We start from the raw sequence: 16,134 nt of genomic DNA, 5'->3' as shown, positions 1-16,134 counted from the left end.
AATTTTGAACAAGAAAAAATTAATGTAAAGAATTATTAATAGCATTTTACATGTGGATGATACATTTGTTACCATCCACATTAAAATGTTATTAATAGGGGAAAGGGGGAAAGAGGGAGGGTGTTGGGTATATGGGAATCCCCTATATTCTGTAGTGACTTTTCTGTAAACTAAAGCTTCTTTGAAGAAAATAGGAAAAAAATAAGACACTGGGGGAATAAACAGAAGAAAATGTCATTGTACGTACAAGATAACAGATCTTACAGTGATGAAAGACAGTGGCAATTTTTTAAAATTTTATATTTTTAATTGTTCCAATTAAATTTTTTGTATTTTGTTATTTTTTAACATATCATTATTTCATTTTCTTATTAATAGTAGTTGGTTATTTTCCTAGCTTCATTATTGAAGAAGTTTTGGATCACAGAAGGGTTATGACTGTGGCAGGGGAGGATCATTGGTGCAGGGTGTCAGTAATGGGGATGCATGCGAGGAGGTTCAGCCGGGGCATACCTGTAAGGCATATAAATGTGTTCAAGTATTCATGGGGCATTGTCACAGTGGCTGGAGATTCACACAATAACCAAAAGAATATCTGATTCCCATCCTGGGGAGCTCTACCACATTCTCTAATGGGACAGCAAGAATCTCCTGAGTACAGGGGCAGTGACTAGTGAAGGAGGATGGACCATTGACAGGCCCTTGTTATTGATGAATGTACTTATGAACTTTTACTTTTGAAAATGAAACAGCCTAGTATTATAGGGTGCCTAAGAGTTACCTCCTGAGAGCCTCCTTGTATTGTTCAATTGCGGCCTCTCTCTAAGCTAACTCAGCATATAAATGTATTACCTTACCCCCAGTATGTGACATGACTCTTGGGAATGAGGGATTACTACCAAGTACCAACTAGTAATGCTACTGGAAAAAGACATTGACCAAAAGGGGAAAGGGGAAAGACAAATGAGTTTATATGGCTAAGAGACTTCAAAGTGAGTTGGGAGGTCACTCCGGAGTTTACGCTAATGCATGTCTCAGCAAGATCTCATTGACTGCCAAAGTAAATATTGCCTCAAATAGTGGAGACATCCAGACACTATGCATAGTGCAGACAGCTCAGGAGTTTGGTGCCCTGCCAGTGGGCCCTACTTGGGAATTTATGCTCCCCAGTGTGATAGAGTTGGACTCAGTTTTGGTTTCCCCACACATGGTTCTTGTTGAACCTGTATTTAGTGCTAGAGTTGATAGGTATAGGTCCAAAAGACTTAAATCTTTGGACTGTCCATGTGCCAACTGGGCCCTGCATCTCAACAGAGTTGCAATACCTACTCTCCAGTTCATTGGACTCACCTAGGACAACTAACAAGGAGATGATGATAGATAACATCCATCCCAAGGAACAGAGAGAGTGCAACTACAAGCGAGATAGTTCCATCCATCTGTCCCATGGGATCTAAGCCCCCTCTCAATTAGAGGTGGAGTGGGCATCGCCATCCCAGAATCCTCAGGAGTGGAAATTGAACAATGGACTAGGGTAGACTTACTGGTATTCTAGTATAGACTTATTGTGATTCTAGCAATGGAAGAACTTTTATCATTGATGCAGAGGCAATGGCCACTGGAGGTTTTGAGGGTAGGGAGAGAGAAAAACAGGTGTAATATGGGGACATTTTCAGGACTTGGGAATTGTCCTGAATGACATTGCAGTGACAGATATGAGCCATTATATGTCTTGTCATAACTTAAAAATTGTGTGGAAGAGAGTGTAAACTACAATGTAAACTATAATCCATACTTAGTGGCAGTGCTCCAAAATATGTTCATCAATTGTAACAAAGGTACTACACTAATGAAGGATGTTGTTAATGTGGGAAAATGTGGGAGGGGTTGGGAGTGGGGTGTATAGGAATCCCCTATATTTTTTATGTAACATTTATGTAATGTAAGGATTAGCTGGCATGGGATTGGATTATCAGGGCTAGTAAAAAATAAAGAGGGGAAGTGGATTTGGCCCAGTGGATAGGGTGTCCACCTACCACATGGGAAGTCCAAGGTTCAAACCCAGGGCCTCTTGACCGGTGTGATGAGCTGGCCCATGCACCTTGTTGATGCATGCAAGGAGTGCCCTGCCACGCAGGGGTGTCACCCGCATAGGAGGGCCCCACGCACAAGGAGTGCGCCCCGTAAGTAGAGCCACCTAGTGCGAAAAAAGTGCAGCCTGCCCAGGAGTGGCGCCGCACACACAGAGAGCTGACGCAGCAAGATGACGCAATGAAAAGAGACACAGATTCCCAGTGCAGCTGACAAGAATGCAAGCGGACAAAGAATACAGCGAATAGACACAGAAAGCAGACAACTGGGAGGGGGAGGGAAAGGGGAGAGAAATAAATTTAAAAAATAATAAATCTTAAAAAAAAAGAAGGAAAACGTCATTTCCTCTGACCTTGCTGGATTTACTTATTAATTGTAATTATTTTTAATAGATTCCTTATGTGTTTCTATGGAGATAATCATGTTGCCTGCAAATAAAGACAACTTCACTTCTTCCCTTGTAATTTTTATGCTTTTTATTTTTTTCTTGTTTTATTTTATTCACTAGGTCCTTCAGTACAGTGTCAAATAGAAATGGTGAGAACAGATATCCTTGCTTATTTCCCAATATTAAAGTGAAAACATTCACTATGTCACCATTTATTATGATGTTAGTTGTAGGTATTTTTTGTAGATGCCCTTTATCAACTTAGTAAGTCCATTCCTGGTTTGCTGAGCAATTTTTTAATGAATTGTGCTCAATTTTATAGACTGCTGTGTCCTTTCTCTTCTTGCAACTCTTCCTGGAGAACAGGACATGGCTAAGGCACAGACAACAGTGAGGACTTGGCTTCCCGGGCAGGTGCTGAGTTGGGTAAGGCATGCTTCTTTTTTGAATTGACTGTTCAAATCTTTGCAAATCTGTTTGGTTGATGTCAAAATATTTGAATTCTTTAAGTAACTAAATTTTTGAATAATGCATGCACATAATTTAGAATTCAAACATACAAAAGGATCAATAGGGAAATGCAAGTCTCCTCTTCCCTTTCACTAGCCATCCAATTTCCTTTCCAGACCATCTCTCACATATTTTTTTTGAGATGATCTGTGCATATACAACCATGTGCATTTATATTCTTTGTATACTTTTTTCACCCGATAGGAATGCCACACAGTTTATCACCTTGCTGTTTTTTTTAAATTTAGAAATCTCTCTGAGATTATTCCATATAAGTACAAGTAGTGCTGCCTCATTCATCTCAATGTCTGTAATAGGTTTTTATTTGATAGATGTACCATAATTTACCTAAAGTCTCCTATTTAACTTTTTTCAGTTTTTTTGCTCTTGCGAACAGTGCTGCAGTGAATATGTTTGTACACCTATCATCATGCTCATTTGTGAGCGATAGCTAAAGGATAAATTCTTTGAAGTAAAATTGCTAAGTCAAAAGTTTTGTCCATTTGCCCTCCCTAGAGGATGTATGATTTTGCATTTCCATCTGCAGAGGTCTCAGGGCTAACTTTCGGAACTCAAAAGCCACAACCTGACGCAAGGTTCACTTAGTTTTGCAGAATGATACAGGACAGAAAACACAGCATGTCAGCAAGCTGTTGTTAGGCATATCTCTTTAGCATGTGTCCTTATAGCAGTCCAGGGACTGTTTATTCACTGAACCCACCCACCCCCCCCCACAAGTGACAGTTCAGGTGAAAGAGGACAAGACCACTGGGTGGGCTTAGAAGCCACCCTGGCTTAGAAAAGCCTCATTCAGCATATGTGGCCTGCCCTGGCCTTTGTTGCCGTTTACCCTGGACAACACTGCTCTATCTTCTTTGGTGAGGAGTTTCCATTTCTGTTGAGGTAGGCACTGCCTCCTTTAGTGTCTGTGTTTCTATGAAAGGGCACCTCAGTCCATGGAGTCTCCACCCTTGGTGAAATGAATTGGGCCCTACTGCTCATGGTTTCTCCTGTTATCTTGGTAGTTTCTGCTTGTAGGGTCACCATATTTATTGAGGAGAGCATGTCTGCTGGTGGTGGAGGCAATGCTATTGCCCCGGTCTTCTGCCGTGTCTTCCTCTTCTTTCCCCCTCGTCCTGTTCTGACAACTCAAGGATCTAAACATGGATGACAAGATTGGGAGCTGGGGGTGGGAAGATGGTCTCTGAGGCCTTGGGAATAGAGGAGCCAAAGGAGGGTCCGAGGAGGGGAAGCAAAGAAGACCTAGAGGAACCCACGACAGAGCTCCTGCCATTTAAGGAGGAGACAGATGGAAAGGACCCAGGGGTCTGAGCAGCGGAGACCAGAGCATGAGAAAAGAGGAGGTAGGAGAGGATGGTACGATGTTGGTAAAAAGGATAAGAAGTAAGAGAGGGCCAAGATGCTGAACCACTAGTTGTTTTTCAACATCGTTCTATTGCACACTCCAGGAACTTGTTTCTCTCTTATTTGCTGAGCCCTCGCCAGCTTTTCCTCCAGTTACTCTCTGTTCCAAATAACTTTATATACATACTTCCTTATTATCCATCTATCCATCTTAAAAAAAAAAACAAAAGATTTTTCTTATTACAAAAAACATAATTGGAATTATAGATACCACTAGGGTCTAACTGACATTTATAGACCATTCAACCCAACAACAGCAGAATTCTCTTCAAATGCCCACAGAATATATAAAAGATAGGCCATGTCCTGAGCTTCAATAAATTAAAAATAATTGAAATCATACAACTGTGTTCTCTGACCAAAATAGAATCAACCTAGAAATTAATAATAGAAAGATAATGGGGAAATCTCTGAACACTTAGAAACTAAACTACACACTTCTAAATAATCCAAGGGGAATAAATGGAAATGAATGAAAATGAAAACAGAAAATATCAAAATTTGTGGATCACAGCTAACATGCAGCTTAGAGGGAAATTTATAACATTAATGCATACATTAGAAAAGAAATAAAGTCTCAAATCTAAGCTCCCTCTTTAAGAACCTAGAAAAAGAAGAGCAAAAACCTAGAGCAAGGGGAAGCAGATATGACTCAAGTGATTGGGCTCCCATCTACCATGTGGAGGGTTCCGGGGTTGATTCCAGGGCCTCCTGGTGAAAAGCAAGCTGGCCTGCACAGTGTGGAGAACTGGCACAAGATGATGCAACAAAGAGACACAGAGGAGAGACAGAGACATAACAGACCAGGGAGCTGAGGTAATTCTGGTGATTAAGTGCCTCCCTTCCACATTGGAAGGTCCCAGGATCAGTTCCTGGTGCCTCCTAAAGAGAAGATAAGACAAGCAGACACAGAAGAACACACAGCAAATGGACACAGAGAGCAGACAGCGAGTGTAAGCGGTGGGGGTGGGGGCATAAATAAATCTTAAAAAAAAAAACCTAGAGCAAGCAGAAAGAAGAAAATAAAAAATAGACAACAAAACAATGAAATTGAAAATGGAAAAACATCAGAGAAAATCAATGGGAAAAAAAAGCTTTTTGAAAAGATCAATAAAATTGACAACCCTCTAATAAGAATGTTTAAATTTTTAAATTTAATTCTATTGTATATTTAAATTTAAATTAAAAATTAATTTAAATTTAATTCTAATTGTATAGAATTTAAATTCTATACAATCCCTTCCAGAATATAGGAGAAGAGAACAGGTCTCAATTCATTTTTTTTTTAGGAGGTTCTGTGGACTGACCCTGGGACCTTATACATGGGAAACTGGTACACCACAACTTGGGCTACCTTCGTTCCCCTCTCAGTTTTTTTTTTTTAACTTCTTTCTTCTTTTCAATTCAATTTTTTTTATCCTCCCCCCTGCTTTGCAGCTTGCTTGCTGTCTGCTCTCTGTGTCCAGCTGCTGCGCACTCTTCTGTGTTTTTTTACTTGTCTCCCTTTTGTTGCATCGCATTGCTGAATTGGCTCTCCACAGTGCTTGCGGGCCGGGAGGCATTCCGTGGTACTTGCAGGCCGGCAGCTCTCTGCAACATGCGGGCGAGCCTGCCTTCACAAGGAAGCCCTGGGACGTGAACCCAGGGCCTCCCATATGATAGACGGGAGTCCAACTGATTGAGCCATAGCCACTTCCCTTCAATTCATTTTTGAAGCTAGTATTACCCTGATACTAAAGACAAAGACAATATGGAAACAACAAGAACAAAATAACAGACACTATCCTTCATGAATATAAAATTTAAAATCCTGAATAAAATATTAGTAATTAGCATTCAGCAGTTATTTTATAAAAAGAATTACACACAAGACAAAGTGTAGTTTATTCCAGAGGTGCAAGGCTGTTTTGAGTATTAAAAAATCCATTTAGTGTAATCGGCCCTAATGACAAGTTAAAGAAGAAAAATCACATGGCCATATCAAATGTTGCAGAAAAACCATTTGACAATATTTAGCAACAATTCATGATCAAAACACTAAAACAATCAGGAATAGAGGGGAACTTCCTTGTCTTGAAAAAAAGCATCTACAAAAATCCTGCAACCAAATCTACCTTTCCCCCAAGATCAGGAAAAAACAAGACTGTCCACTCTCACCACTCTTATTCAGCATAGTCCTGAAAATTCTAGCTAGTGCAATACAGAGAGAAAAAGAAAAAAAGAAATGAAAGGTACACAGATTGAAAAGGAAGAAATAAAACTCTCCTTATTTCCAGATGACATGTTTGTCTACATAGAAACTCCCAAAGATTCTACAGAAAAACCCCACAACTCCTAGGACTAATAAGTAAGTTCAGCAAGTTCTCAGGATACAAGATAAACATACAAAAATCAATTGTATTTCTATATACTAGCAATGAACATGTGGTCTCCAAAATTAAACATACAATAACTTTTACAATCCCTAAAAATTGTTAGGTGAAATCTAACATAACATGTACAGGACTTGTATGCTGACACATCACTGATGAAAGAAATCAAAGATATTCTAAATAAATGGAGACACATACAATGTTCATGGATAATGTAAGGTAGTAAAGATGTCAGCTCTCCCCTGATTGATAGACAAGCGTAACACAATTCTTTTTTTTCGGTTTTATTTTTTAGATTTATTTTTTATTTATTTCTCTCCCCTTCCCTCCCACCCTCCCATTTGCTGTGTGTTCTTCTGTGTCCACTTGTATTCTTGTCAGCGGCACTGGGAATCTGTTTCTCTTTTGGTTGCGTCCTCTTGCTGCGTCAGCTCTCCATGTGTGCAGTGCCACTCCTGGGCAGGCTGCACTTTTTTCGCATGGGGTGGCTCTCCTTACAGGGTGCACTCCTTGCATGTGGGGCTCCCCTGCACGGGGGACACCCCTGCGTGGCATGGCACTCCTTATGTGCATCAGCACTGTGCATGGGCCAGCTCACCACCCGGGTCAGGAGACCCATGGGTTTGAACCCTGCACCTCCCATGTAGTAGGCGGATGCTCTATCAGTTGAGCCAAATCTGCTTCCCAAACTTAACACAATTCTTACCAAGTTTCCAGCAAGATTTTTTTGTAGATATAGATTATTCTGAAAGTAATTCTGAAAAAGATGAATGAAGTGGGAGGAATCGGTCAACCTGGTTTGGAGACTTATACCTATGTAATCAAGACTGTTTACTATTGGAAGATAGACACAAAGATGGATGGAATAGAATACCATGACATCCTACTCAGCAGTAAAAAGGAATATACTATTGATACCTTCCACAACCTGTATATATCTCTAGAGAATTATGCTGAGAGAAGAAAGCCAATACTAAAAGGTTATATGCTATATGATTCCATTTATATACCACTCTTGAAATGATAAAATTATAGAAATGGAGAACAGATTAGTGATTGTCAGGGCATGGGGATGGGAGGGACATGGGCATGGCTATAAAATGGCAATATGAGGGATCCTTGTAATGATGGAAATATTCTGTATCTTGGCTATATCAATGTCAATATCCTGCTTTTGATATTGTTTTACAATATCAAAATAGTTTTACAAACTATTATATTGGAGGAGACTGGATAAAGGGCACATTGGATCTATCTGTATTGTTTCTTACAATTGCATGTGAATTACTTAAAAAAGTTTTTTAAAAAATCAGTTGGCATCCTGCCACTATTAATGTGTTCTTCTAGTGTTTGGCTATCCATATGGTCTGTGTGCTGTGCACATGTGTGTGTATCAATTGTGCATATTTGTAAATATACAAATTCATATTTAAATTGGAATTCATGCTGAATATGTACATTTAAAGTCTTTAAACAAGAATATATTTCCATAACATTACAATTCATCTATGGCATCATTTATAATGGCATTCCATGGTATAGAGGTAACATGATTTATTTAACCAGTTTGCTATTTTGGTTCACTGCTTGGTTGTTTCTACTTTTTAATTTTTTTTCAGGAGGTACCATGGATTGAACCCAGGACCTCGTACATGGGAAGCAGGCACTCAACCACTCAACCACTAAGCCATATCTGTTCCCCAATGAGAGGTTTTTTTAAATTTGTTTGTTTATTTTGTTTGTTTTGATTTTTAGGAGGTATCAGGGATCAAATCCAGGACCAAATCCAGGACTTCATACATGGAAAGCAGGTGCTAAACCACTTGAGCTACATCTGCTCCCTGTTTCCACTTTTTTTTTTTATTGTCATAAGCAATGCTGCGGAGTATATCCATTTACTTTATTTTTTGTGCATATTAGGATACATTTACAATAGTGGAATTCAAGAGGCAATTTTATACACAGTATGAAACTGCAAGCTGGAGAGGTTTGAAAATTTGTATTCCAATGTTTATTTCCCAAACCATGGCTAACTCGAATATTTCATTTTTAATTTTTGCCAGTTTTCTTGGTTAATAAGATGTCTTTATATTTATCTAGTTTTAAAAAAATGACTAGAGTTGTTCTTGATTTTTTCTTAGATTTAGATTTTCAATTGGTTTTAAAAAATAGGTTTCATAAATTTTGGGTTTTTTTTCAGTCTGCCTTGTATGTTCCACTGATTTGTATTTTGATGCCAGTTCTACTATAATGAGAAAAGGAGCCAAAAGAGATTGAGCATTTGCCAGGTGCCAGGCATTGAGCTGGGGTGTTTGGAGTCTTCATTCATTCGCCCTTCAGCAAAAGGCACAAACCTATGATGGCCCCCTTCCCACGCTCTTCACCATTGCTCAGTTATTCCATTTCTTTGTATAACGTGTTTTTATTATTGCTTTGTAGAAGTGGGGATTTTTTTCTCCTTTATTTCCCTACATTCTCTTCTCTGTTTATATTTCAAGAATGATTTTAGAATTACTCTATTAAGTTCTAACAAATATATCCCAAAGATTTCATTTGGGTTTGCCTTTAATTTATTAACTGACTTAGAATAAATATATACTCTCTCATTTCCAATCACTATATCCCATTTCTCTTTCTAACAACTGTACTACATATTGTATGGATATAAAACAATATTGAGGGTGGCGGATTTGGCCCCGTGGTTAGGCTGTCCGTCTACCACATGGGAGGTCCGCAGTTTAAACCCCGGACCTCCTTGACTCATGTGGAGCTGGCCCATGTGCAGTGCTGATGCACACAGGGAGTGCCATGCCATGCAGGGGTGTCCCCCGTGTAAGGGAGCCCCACACATAAGGGAGCCCCACGCGCAAGGAGTGCACCCCGGAAGGAGAGCCACCAAGCGTGAAAGAAAGTGCCGCCTGCCTAAGAATGGCGCCACCCACACGGAGAGCTGACACAACAAGATGACGCAACAAGAAAAGAGACGTGGATTTCCATGCCACTGACAACAACAGAAGTGGACAAAGAAACAAGACGCAGCAAATAGACACAGAGAACAGACAACCGGGGTGGGGGGAGGGAGAATTAAAAAATAAAAAATAAGGTAAGTGGACTTGGCCCACCAGTTAGGGTATCCATCTACCACATGGGAGGTCTGCGGTTCAAATCCTGGGCCTCCTTGACCCGTGTGGAGCTGGCCCATGCACAGTGCTGATATGTACAAGGAGTGCCCTGCCACGCAGGGGTGCCCCCCGCATAGGGGAGCCCCACATGCAAGGAGTGCACCCCATAAGGAGAGCTGCCCAGTGCGAAAGAAAGTGCAGCCTGCCCAGGAATGGCACCGCACACACGGAAAGCTGACACAACAAAAAGAAACACAGATTCCCGTGCCACTGACAACAACAGAAGCAGATGAAGAAGACACAGCAAATAGACACAGAGAACAGACAACTGGGGTGGGGGGGTGGTGGGGGGGAAGGGGAGAGAAATAAATAAATAAAATAAATCTTTTAAAAAATAAATAAAAAATCTTTAAAACAAAACAAAACAATATTGATAACATACATAATGTAAAATAATATAATAGACACATCTGGATCTATATCTGGCTTAAGACATAGTGTGTCCTTAAACATCTAATCCTTCCTCCTTCTTCCTCAGATATAACATCTATCCTGCAATTAGTAGGAATCTTCTTGCTTTATAGTTTTGCCACATATATCCCTAAGCAATATGTTGTTCAGTTTTGCATGTTTGAAACCTGAATAAACACATGCTTCATGTGTTCATCCACAATTTACTTTTTCACCCTCAACATGTTTCTAAGATTCTGACAGGTAGTGCCTGTAGCTGAGGTTAATTCGTTTTTTTTTTTTTAACCTGTTAAGACTGTCTCACTACATTTATTGAACATCTGGGAGAATTCTCAGTTAACAAAACTCAGTGTTGTCTTGTTCTATAGCGTTGAGCGAGAATATCACCAGTGTTTAGTGTTCAGACTGATACCCGCCACTGTCTCTTTGATTTTCCTCGGTCTGCCTGCAGGACCAGCCCTAGCCACACTCTGTGAAGTGTGAGGCAACCCCGCTGCCTAGCACCATTGTGTGCGATGTCTCGGGAACTGCTGACGTTCCAGGATGTGGCTGTAGAATTCTCACCGGAGGAGTGGGAGCACTTGGGCACAGCTCAGCAAACCCTGTACTAAGAGGTGATGCTGGAGAACTACAGGAGTCTAATCTCCCTAGGTAAGGGCAGCTCCCAGGGAAGCGAGCATGGGGGCTCCCACTTCCTGAGGTGTCTGCTTGACTGATGGAAGGGGAAGTTAAGTAATTTACTGGTAAATGATTGTTTTTATATTAAGTAAACATTGCTATGTTATAGATTATGATGTGCATGATTGTAAAAAATGCAGCAGAAAGCACAAACAGGCTTTGTGCTTGTGGAGGCACTTTGAATCCCTTACCCCTGGCAGCCTGTGGATCTGCCTATCTGTCTTGGAGAATGTGGAGGCTGCCTTCTCTTCTCTACCTACCCAACCCTTGAGTCCCACATCCCTAAGGTCTCTGAACCATGGAACATATTTTGATGTCCATACCTTGGTATCAAACGCTCCCTAGGACTTCAGCTCATGCTGTTTTCTGCCGCTTGTCCTCTGTGTGGTTGGGAGCCAAAAGGTCCTGAAGGCAAAGCCATTAGGGAGTTCTCACCTGTCACCAGCCCTGACACCCAAGCCTCTTGTGTCTCCCAGGTAGGGCACCAGGACTCCAAGCCTGACATGATCTCCCAGTTGGAGCAAGGAGGATCACCATGGATGGTGTGGAGGAAAATCCTGAGGGGCTTCTCTCCAGGTGAATAAGCAGGAATGAGGTCTTGGGGCTGTCCAGCCAGTTAGTGATTTTTAGGAACACTGACCACCAAGCCCTTTTTTGCAGATGGGGGTGGGGTGGGGTTCAGGGCTGGCAGTCAGGAACAGGCAGGTGCCATTGCCTGGCCTCTGGGTGTCTCCCTCTGCACGTGGACCTTCTCAGGGTCCTCACTGGGCTTCTTCTGCAAGGCACATCCCCACCTGTGCTCTGAGCCCTCCCAGGCCTTCCCCTAGGCTGCCCTTTGCTACCTCTTAACTTCCTCTCTGGTGCAGATCCTTTCCCTCCACTGTCAGGTATTCTTGTCCTACACTGACAGTGACACTGCTTTAATCTCTCCTTACTTTTTCGGTTCCCTCTGACGTGCATTTCCCACAGCCATCAGCCTTCCCCCATACCAAGTTCTCCCCATGCTGAGCACTGTTTGTCTAGTCACATCCAGAGATGCTTTCAGTCCTGGTTTTCCTGAATTCTATGTGGCTTTTGCCATCCTCCTGCCCTCTCCTCCCTTGGTTTCCATGACAGCACACTTCATGCATTAGCCATCCTGAGTCTCCCACTTCTGTCCTCTTTCATCTTCTCCATGCCCTTCATGCTCTTCAAGCCCTTCTGATGACTACCGAAGTCTTGCCAAGCTGCACCCAACTCCTCTGTCTTCCCGGCAATCTGGCCCTACCTTTTCCAATGCTCTCACATCTCCAAATGGATCCTCAGTTATCCCTTCAACTTTAGTAGAGAAAGCCATCATTCAGGGAACCCCACCCCATCCTTGGCATCCCATAGCTTCTGTCTCCCAGTTCTGATAGAATCACCCAGACACTGCTACACCCTTTGTCTGCTGAGGTGATCATGAGCATTAAGATGGATATCTTGATTCCTTCTTGCTCCCTTCACTCCCCCTTGAATACTGCTGTTGGTTGACTGTCCTAGAAGCATCCTGTAAGCCATGGCTACCCCCTTCCATCTCAGCCATCCCTGGCACATATTCTCTGTTTCATTTGAGCACCTTTATTCCTTGCCTTCCTTGCATGCCCCCTCACCTGTAATGGATACTACATGTGCCTTTTCTGCTCATCACTTGTTAATTCTGTGATGTGGGCCTTGGCTCCTTATTTGAGGAGCATGCCAGCCCCACTGCAGTACTTTGAGAGTGGGGCATTTCCCTCTTCCTCCCTCCATTCTGCTTTCTGTTCCTTCCATTCATCCACCATGCATTTCCTAAGCACCTTTTAAGAAACATTTCAAAGAAATAGGACACAGATGCTACTCTAGAAAAGCATAGAATTCAGTTCAGGGGGCAAGATTTTACCATCAGAAGACATTAAATATTATACATGTAAACCAAAAACTTCTGGTTTTCAATGCACAGCTATGCTTGATCACATGCCAGTGGGATCTGAAGGTAAGAATGAGCTGAACTGGGTGCAGAATATGCTTCTGACATGCCAGGCATATGAACACTGAAGCTTGTATAGATTCCTGAATGCAGGGAATGGGGGAGCATCTCTCATGGGGAGTTGGAACTAGGAAAGACACTGCATGTTTAAGGGAGAGGTGGTGGCTGGTCAGAAGCAGAGCAAGGATACCAGTTGGGTTGCAATGGAATATACATTTGGATAGGACGGTGTCTCCAGATCATTTAGTGGTTTATTATCGAGAACAGGGATCACAGGTCTTGCCTCACAGATATCCAAAAGCACCCTTGAAGTTTTTAATGTTTCACTTAACCAAAAGTGCACCAAAGTGCACACTTGAGAGCCAAACTCAACTGTGCACCAGCAGACAGAAAGATCTAGTTATGATTTGGGCAGGTTGGCATGGAAAGGGGTCACTGGAGCCCAGAAACAGACAGCAATCCCAGAGAGTAAGAAATAGGAATGGGAAATTGGCGATAAGAGGTCATGAGAATGTCTCGGGATGACTAAGTCCACAATATTTAAAAACAAACGAAGCAGGTAAATGGTTGCAGCCAGGCAGAACTAAAGATCTAAAAATTATATAGCTGAGTCATCAGCAGGAATGCACAGAACATAGGAACCAGGGATGGCATATTTCTGGCCTCTACATCTTTCTGCTTCAGGTCCGCATCCTTGGGCTCAGACATATGGATAGACTGCTGAAGATAAATGGAGAACAGCAGTGCACTGGCTGCAGGGTCTCCTCTGATAGTGACAGGGTGGAATGGGATGTCCTTACAGATCTGGTGAATTGGTGTTTAGGAAAATTAATTGCAGCAGCTTATAAGATGGACAAACAGGGGAGGGAGACTGAAGCCTGAGAGATTAATTATGACATTTCATGGTGATCCAGGCTTGTGGTAGATCTGCTTTTCCTCTACTGGTTCTTGTTCTAGTGAATTTCCCTTTTATCACCATCTCTGTGTCCATTCTTGGTGTTCCAGTTTTCACACTTCAGTCATTTCAAAAGGGAATTTCTCATGTGCTCCTCTTATCCTCAAAATCACTTGTCTATTCCTGTTCTAATCTTTCTTGCTTTTGTTACAGTGGCTCCAGTCTCATGTGACATATTTGAAATCAGTCAAAGTCCCTTACCTCTGTTTGGGGAATCAAAGAATAAAAGAAATAGTAACATATATAAGTTATATGTTGCATTGACTAGCTTATACTTTCTGGCTCTCTAAAGGTTCAAATACCCTCCATTTTGAATTTCTTTTAGACCAAGAAAGCAGATCTAGAACTAAAGAACCAAATATAAAGCAAGTCATTTCTAAAGAATTTTTCCAAACCATGATAATCAACAAAGATACAAGGAATGGAATCTGTTACTCTAAAAGAGAAGTTCCAGAATCTGTTGATAGTTTACAAAGACATCTAGAGCAAGTGACATTTACCCATAAGAGGCTGACTCAGAAGAACATCCATGAATATAATGAATTTGAAGAAGAGTTTAGTTTTCAGCCAAGCTTTGTTACTCAAAACAAAATTCCTTCAGAGAAAATAGTGAATAGAGATGATAGTGATCACCATAGCTTTTCACTTAACCTAGATCCAAGTAATCACCAGAGAATCTACACAAGTGAAAAACCCTACAAAAGTGATAAGTGTGGGAAATACTTTAGCTATAGTTTGGATCTCAGTCAACACCAGAGTACTCACACTGGAGATAAGCTATACTTTATTAGCCATCAGAAGTTTGGTACTAGAGAAAAGCCCTTCAAATGCAAAAATTGTGGAAAATCTATGAGCAGGGGGACGCATCTCATACAACATGAAAGATGTCACACAGGGAAGAGAACATATGAATGTAATGTATGTGGAAAGTTGTTCAGCTGAGACTCATCCCTTATTCTACATCAGAGAACTCATACTGGAGAGAAGCGCTATGAGTGTCATGAATGTGGGAAAGCCTTCAGCCAAAGTACATGCCTCACACCGCGTCAGAGAATTCACACAGGAGAGAAACCTTATGAATGTAATCAGTGTGGGAAGGCCTTTAACCAAAGTTCACATCTTACTCTTCATCAGAAAACTCATACTGGGGAGAAACCCTATGAGTGTAATCAATGTGGGAAAGCCTTTATTCAGAACATTCAACTTACTCTACATCTCAGAACTCATTCTGGAGAGAAACCTTATGAATGTACTGAATGTGGTAAAACATAATACCTATAGTCATAGTTCATCCCTAATGCAGCATAAGAGGATTCATACTGGAGAAAAACCCTTTGAATGTAAAGAATGTGGGAAAGCCTTTACTCAGAGCATTCAGCTTACTTTACATTTGAGAACACATACTGGAGAGAAACCCTGTGAATGTACTGAATGTGGCAAAGCCTATGGTCATAAGTCATCCCTTATTCAACATAAGAGAATTCATGCTGGAGAAACCCCCTTTGAATGTAATGAATGTGGGAAAGCTTTCCGATGGAATACCCACCTTACCCAACACCAGAGAATTCATACTGGAGAGAAACCTTACAAATGTGAAATTTGTGGTAAAGTGTTCAGCAGAAGTACACACCTCACTCAACATCAGAGAACTCAGATTGAAAAGAAAATGAGTGTGGGAAAACCTTTGGTCAGAATGCATATCTGACTCAACACCAGAGGATGCAACACCAGAGAAAAACCGTATGAATGTAAGGAATGTGGGAAAGCTTTCACCGTAAATGCCTACCTTGCTCAATATCAAAGGATTCATAAGAGAAAGAAACCCTAAGACATAAAGAATTCAGACTGGAGAAAGATTCAACAAATGTATTTAATGTGAGAAATATTTCATTGACACAGGCATTCCTCAACATCAATAAGTTAATAAAGTGCGAAACCCTATAAATATAATTATTGTGGAAATATTTCATTTGTGGTATGTCATGCATTCATGCTCTTCATGAAAATTCTATGAAGTAGAATTCTATGAAGTAGTGTTTTAATGTATTATATCTTATATCTTACTAATAAGATATAATACTAATAAGATATAATACATTACTTATATATATATTATATCTTACTAAAAATTAAAA

Source organism: Dasypus novemcinctus, chromosome 19 (genome assembly GCF_030445035.2).
Source record: "Dasypus novemcinctus isolate mDasNov1 chromosome 19, mDasNov1.1.hap2, whole genome shotgun sequence".
Taxonomy (NCBI): domain Eukaryota; kingdom Metazoa; phylum Chordata; class Mammalia; order Cingulata; family Dasypodidae; genus Dasypus; species Dasypus novemcinctus.
Note: the sequence above shows the minus strand (reverse complement) of the source record.